Source organism: Gossypium hirsutum, unplaced genomic scaffold (assembly GCF_007990345.1).
Source record: "Gossypium hirsutum isolate 1008001.06 unplaced genomic scaffold, Gossypium_hirsutum_v2.1 scaffold_778, whole genome shotgun sequence".
In the NCBI taxonomy this organism is placed as follows: domain Eukaryota; kingdom Viridiplantae; phylum Streptophyta; class Magnoliopsida; order Malvales; family Malvaceae; genus Gossypium; species Gossypium hirsutum.
The window spans coordinates 11,424-18,706 of record NW_024403254.1 but is presented as its reverse complement, the minus strand read 5'-3'; the positions used below and the strand labels follow the sequence as shown (position 1 = coordinate 18,706).

Genomic DNA, 7,283 nt, shown 5'->3' with positions numbered 1-7,283 from the left:
CTAATTGTTAACATTTCAATTTTACAGATAAACCTAATTTTGGATATGATAGAAAAAAATATTATTTAAATTTTATACCCCTACTTCGATATGAACACGTGGCATCACAAGAAGCATTTTGGGGAGCATCTTCAGATGGTCTTTTTTAACTTGCATCCTCTGGCTACTATGACGACCTTTTGAGGCTCTGACTTATACCACCCGACTGGTCACTACGTGATTAGCCATTAACCCGCTAAAATAACAGACCCCTCAATCCAGACACCCAATTTTTAGTATGCATTTATTCCCCAAGAGGAACTACTAGACTAGCAACTTTGTATTATCTAAAAAAAGAGAATGTCAAAATAATACTATACTTGATGACAACTAAGGTATAACAATCTTATCACTTGACTGATCACACATTCTCCATATCCTGAGTTTGTCAACGACATGCCACTACCGAACATGGGGTTCTTTTCCCCCTATATACACCCCAACACACATGACAAGAAACTCTTCTCTCCCTTTTTGCAACTTTTAAGCATTCAGCCCAGCACGTCCCGAATACTTACCTTAAGCTTCCTTTTCCTTTTTCTCTCACTCCAGCTCTTTGCCTATCTAGATGAACCGACTTTCTTGTTACCATGATCATCTCCTCTCTTGTTAAGCACTTACATCAATATAAATAATGATGACACACATTTAATACAAGCATGTTAGTAATATATGTTTTTTTTTATCTCTACATAAAAGAAACAAAATTGATACAAGTAAAGAGATTGCACATTGAAAAAACAATGTAACATGAAGCTTAGGAATTTAACGTAAAAAGAGACAAATTCGAAGAAGTTCAAACATAGAAAATAAAGGTAAAATGAGTGGACATTGTGCTCCATGTGTATCCAACCGAAAGCTAGGCTAACAGTTAAGCAGCGCTTTCATGTCCAGTAGGATATATGGATGATGCATCCGACAAAAAACTAATGCTGGCTCCTAACATACCAAACACATGTAGTTATGGTTAAAGATGTGACCATTTTCATTGGTAGGCGGAAAACCAAAGACAAAGAACCAACACCAAATTTAACAACCACTTTCGAGGTGGTCATCGTGGATACATACGTGGCAATAGAACCAAGGTTTTCATAGCTGACAAAGCATGTGATTTGGCGGTACTAGATTCCCCCAACACTTGTCTGACAGATCACCACCTCTAAAAAAAAAAATTTATTATTTAATATGATCAAATTGATAAAATATATAAATTATGAAAATTAAATTTATTATCATATCAATTAAATTTATTTAAAATTAAAAAAATATTAATATCATGATTAATTACCTTTACTTAATAGAATTAAATTATTCTAATTTTAAAAAAAACTAATTTGCTTAATAGTAAAATTGAGAGAGAACAAGGGTCACTAAATCCACCCCAAGTTCGGTGGAAGATGGAAGAAGTATGGCATTATCATCGTCAAATGGTTCTTTTCTCATCTATCCTTTTATCGATTCAGCTCCCTCAATCTTGTCTATAAATCTGCCAACTCTGCTCCACTGGTTACCTCCCCGGCCCCTTTTTCCTTACATATTCTGCCTTGGAGATCGGAAAGACCTCCAAAAAGAAATATTAAACTAAGAGGTTCTTTGTATGCTGAGTGGCACTACATGTGCTTTGGAATCCCATAGTTTTCCTTCATATACTATTAACCCCACCGTCCATCCCTTATTCCATCTCACTCTCTCTATATAAAACCTACTCTACTACTGCTTAACCAAGTACCTGACTTAGTTATTTAAGTTAATTTATAGAGGAAATGGGTGAGGAAACTAAGCAGGTGAGAGACTGGCTTTGTTAAAGAAAGGAAAACAGTTTGCATGCACGTATATAATTCAATATGGGTTCCTTTTTACTAACTTATGTTGGCATTAATTGGAAATGTTTGGCAGAACAACCGCCGGTAGAGGCTCAACCAGAGGAGAAAAAGGATGAAAGGCAAAGAGAAGGCAACAGAAGAAAAGAAAGGGAACCACCGGCACCCACCCCTCCGCCTCCTCCTTTTATCTTGTTAGTGACTTGCATTGTGTGGGATGTGCAAAAAGATTGAGAAATCCATCATGAAGATTAGAGGTAATTATATATTTATCCATATAAATTAATTGGTATATATTTATTTGGTAAAAGTATCAAGGATCTCATATTATGAGTCATATTGTATTTTATTATTTCTACTAAGAAAAAATAAATTAATTCTTATACATTAACTCAAAGAGCAAACCGTGCTTTTGTCTCCATTCCTGTTATTAAAAATTGATCTTGTACATTAGTATGAGATACATGTGGCATGTTATATGTCATTGTCTACTTATTCCAACAATCACGTCAGTTTTTAACAATACAAATAGATAATTTTTTTAACAGAAAAGATCAAATTACTGTTAATATAATGTTTAAGGACTAATTTATCTAATTTTTTTATTAGAGAAAATAAAATATACTCCGACTTGCCTCTTGATTCTTTTACTTATTTATCTCTATTTTGAGACAAATAAAAATATACACAAATGGTTAGCAGGTGTGGAAGGAGTGGAGATCGACATGGCTCAAAACCAAGTGACAATAAAGGGAATAATTGAGCCTCAAACAATATGTGCTAAGATCATGAAGAAAACCAAGAGAAGAGCTAAAGTACTGTCTCCTTTGCCACCAGCTGAGGGTGAACCTATACCAGAAGTTGTCACTTCACAGGTCTCATCTAACGTCTTATAATTTCATTTACTTCATATATAGAAGTATTGAAGGGTGTTGATTGGTTTGATAATTCCAGGTTAGTGGATTAGCAACCGTGGAGCTTAATGTAGACATGCATTGCCAAGCCTGTGCTGACCAGCTCAAGAAAAAGATACTAAAAATGAGAGTATAATGTTGGTTAAGTTCATGCCAATTCAACAACCGTACCCTTTTGCCACTTAACCGCAAAAAGCTAGATGATAATTTATGAGTGTGATTGACCAACTGAATGGGAAACTAAAGAAATATAAGACAGAAAAGGAATTCCATATTAGGCAGACAATGGCGGTGGTGGGGCCTTTCCAACGTGACAAGCACTTAGTAAATTACATCCAAGGTTTGATAAATTTGAATATAACTTTAAAAGGATACAAAATGGTTACTGAACTATTTGAAAGTTTTCATTTAAGTTACTGAATTATTTAAAAGTTTTTATTTAAGTTACTGGGTTGTTAAGTGTGTTTTTTAAGTTCGGTTAGTGAGTTTCAAGCGACGATTTAACGATCAATACGATAGATCAGTACCCATTGATGAGTAGAAGAATATACCTTAGATCTAAGTCTTTTGACGGCTAGTGTAGGAGATTGGACAAGAAAGTTTTTTAGTCAGTGAAAAATAAATGAACATCAAAGAAAGGGATTAAACTTTTATGGTGCACCGGTACAACCATGACTAAATAAAACATATGAATAGTCAATACTCATTTTACTTTTTGAAGTTAAATATTCAAAACATAAACTTACTACTAGTTTATTAACTTGGGTATATTACCCAAAATTCATTAGGTATTGATTTGTTTAATGACACATACAGCTACAGACTCCTAACAAGCATACACAAAAAGTTACAGTACGGCACCAGATCAAACAAGTAGATTATGTATAAACCACAAAAAACAGCAAGGATCGTGCCTCAACCAGAGCCTGACCTCAACCTGACCAAGAAACAGAAAAAAAAAAGCAAGAAACCGACCGAAGAACAAACCTGAAAAACGCAGAGAAAAAAGAAGAAAAGTCCCCTGAAGAAGTGAAACAAAGAAGAAGAAGAAAGAAGGATCGCAGAAGCAGAGGAAAATAGTGCAATATGTAACAGAGAAACCATAAGAGAATATTTACATACCAGCCCCTTTCGTATCGACAAATGCCCCCTGCTCCTCAGCTTTTAGCGTGAAATCCCAACGCTTTTGCATTCGTTATTTATCATTACGACAAACTTCTTCACCTGTAATTATTTCAATTACTATAATAAAGTATACAATAACTAGTATATATAATTAATGTTCAGTCCTTACCACTGAGAGAAGTTTAGAGAAATCTGGTGACTTCGCACATGATCAATCAGGAAGTGGGAAAGTGGGATCATTTACGACTGGTTGATTAATTACTTGACCATCTCTGTACGAAAGGCATACTCATAATAGTTTATTCCATTATACTTGAGCCCTTATAAATTCATACAATGTTGTCTGAATGAGGATATAATTTGTTAAGAGCTCATTTTGCCCGGTCCGATACAAATATAAAAACCAAATAAATAAATAATTCTACTATTAATTCCAGCTTTACAGACCCAATTAACTTAGCCCAGATTAAACCCAACTAAACCCAAAACCCTACTACAAAATAGCTCAAACTCGAATTTTCTAATACCAAACATAATCAGCCTAAAATACCCAAAACCCCAGGCCCAATACACTATGGCCCGATTGAATAATTTTCGAAACCCCTAGGTTCCAGACCTCCTGCGCCGCTGCCACGCACACCTCTCCCCACGTACATGGTGCTACGTCCACCACCTCCTACGCGTGCCCTGCCGCCTCTTACGTTTACCTCAAGAAGGACAAACGAACACAACAAAGCAAGAAGGCAAAGAAAAAAGCAGAAATCGACAGAAAATAAAGAAAAGAGAAAAAAAGAAAAGGAAGCGAATTTTTGGTTTAATTTTGGTATTTCATTTCCGCTATATAAAGCCAGTTTCAGATTTGTAAGGGGGGACAAAAACGCAAAAAAAAGCATATGTATCACACACACATTCAATATACAGAAAAAAATTTCTTAAAGTGATTCGATTTTTTTTCGCTGCTTTTCGTTCATTTTCTTTGATCGAAATAAATATCCAAATCATCTTACTCAAGTTTCTTTCAAAGGATCGTATTTTAAAATCTTTCAAAATTGCAACATTAAGACATAAACAATCGATTCCGGTACCAATTTTGGGCGTTACGAGGTGCTAACCCTTTCTCGTGCGTAACCACTCCCAACCTTTTTCTCAAATTTCGCAGACCTAAAATTTATTTTAATGTGAACCATCACAAATTAATAAAGATCGGTGGCGACTCCACATTTTATTTTCAAAATCGATCCCCATTTTTCAAATCATAAAAATGGTTTCGACAATTTGATCTATTTGAAACAAAATTTATACGAGTTTTTAATTTGTTGAGTGTATCGGACATCGTTAGACACGAATTCAATTTTTATTTTCATCTCCACCCCAAATATGATATAAAAAAAAGTAAAATTTAAGTTTCCATTGATATTTTTTATTCCGTTAGTAACTATTAATCTATTAGTTATAACTAAGGAAATCTAAAAGAACAATTTGATCTACTTAACCAAATATGGTTTTATAATTGTTACATATAAGAAGGATCAACACTACACTACGATCTATCCTAACATAGTATTGACATGGTCCTATAACGTCTTAAAATTTAATATTTTTATTTCAAATAATTAACTTAATGACTACATTATCTAAAATTTTACAAATTATGATTGTTGATGCAATCATTTTTCACGATTATTATAATTATTACAACATCATATATTAATTATTAATATGTAATAAAAACAGTAATTATCACAATTATTGTAATTTATGAAAATGTGACTATGAAAAATAAAACTAAACTTTTTTTAAAATAAATAAATTTTATAATAAGAATTTAATAAATAATCTTAAGTTTCATCAATCAAACATCAAATCTTACATCACAACCAAATAAACCAGACAAAATAATCTATTATCAAAATTATTTTATATTCTTTGAGCCAAACCTCCATTCAATTCATTTGTTGGAGAGAAAATTTTTTTATTTTAAAGTATTTATATTTAAGTCACGAGCTATCGAACACCAACTTAATTGTAAATTATCAAAATAATCTTCTACGTGCAAAATAAGTTATATCATTATGAGAGTGTTTTTGTTCTGTTTATATATTTTATAAATCAATAAAAAATGTACCTATAATTAATAAATTTGAACTAAGAATATCATGCATGCAAAACCTTTAACTTAATTTATCATTACAATCAAAACATCATTTCATTTTTATATGAATTTTAATAACCATCATTGGCATCTCTAATAAAAGTACTATGGAGGCCACTGTATTAGAGTTAAATTACATTTTGCTCCCTCTATTAAAAAAAAAGACAAGTTAGTCCATGTATATTAGATAAAAGAGCAAATTGTTCATTTGTTAAAAGATTCATTCATTTGTATCGTTAAAACTGATGCGATTGACAAAAATAACTAGACAATGACACGTGACATGCCATATATACATCATGTTGACATATAGAGATCAATATTTAACTGTAGAAATAGATGAAAGTTTTAATAAAAAATAATTACTTTTTAATCTAATATATAAGAATAATTTACCTGGGATAAAATGTAATTTGACAAGTGTAAGTCGTTTTTATTCGTAGAGGTAGTGATAAGGTGAATACAAAGGAACTAATTTAGGATTCTGCCCACACCGATGTCTCATAATTAAGCTGTTGACTACAATAAGGAAACAGAAAAAGGGTTACTGAAATTTACATTATCGTAGAGCACTAAGAAAAGAATGAGGATGATGAAAATTATATGTAAAAGGAAAAAGAAACACAGAAAAAATCCAAACTAGAAACATTAAATTACTAAAAGTAAACAAGGAAAGAAGAATCATGAAAGAAGAAGGAAAGGGTGAAAATGAAAGGTTGGGGTTGGTTTAACAGCCTCTCCCTCACCCTTGCTAGCGCCACCTTGCATTCTCCTAACAGCTCCCCATAATCGATACCTTAATCATTCTTCTGCTGGATGGAAATTTGAAGACCTCCAGTTCCACAAATCTCTTTTTCTATAAGAACAGAAAATATTGAACCTACTTTTAGCTTTCCCAAATCAAGTGTTGGAATGCTGAGATAGAAAATAAAGATGCAGCCAAACGTTTAACTTAAAAAGATAGAAAATATTTGTGGGGTCTACCAAGTACCAAACTTTTCTCTTTTAATTCTATTTCTTTCATTTTCATTCATAACATTATTATCCATAAATCTATATTGATAATTGTGTCCTTGATTAGAAATTATGATAGTTATAAAATAGTATAAAAATATATATTTATATTGAAATTATTCATTAATAGAATCTTAATTCAGTTGGAAAACTATAAAAAAAATTAATTCTTTTTACAAAACAACTAAAATTTAAATTTTGAAATCATAAATTTTAGAT

At 32.1% G+C, this 7,283-nt stretch overlaps 1 long non-coding RNA gene and 1 pseudogene across 1 annotated transcript; one reads left to right on the top strand and one right to left on the bottom strand.

The window, feature by feature from the left end:
• The first annotated feature begins 1,552 nt into the window (after positions 1 to 1,552).
• LOC121227137 (heavy metal-associated isoprenylated plant protein 9-like) lies at positions 1,553 to 3,374 on the top strand (annotated as a pseudogene).
• Positions 3,375 to 6,462: 3,088 nt separating this feature from the next.
• LOC107903025 (uncharacterized) lies at positions 6,463 to 6,833 on the bottom strand. The gene is made up of 2 exons (XR_001685679.2): positions 6,797 to 6,833; positions 6,463 to 6,569 (listed from the first exon to the last, which is right to left on the bottom strand). It is a non-coding gene; the product is annotated as an uncharacterized lncRNA (long non-coding RNA).
• Between the last annotated feature and the right edge of the window lie 450 nt (positions 6,834 to 7,283).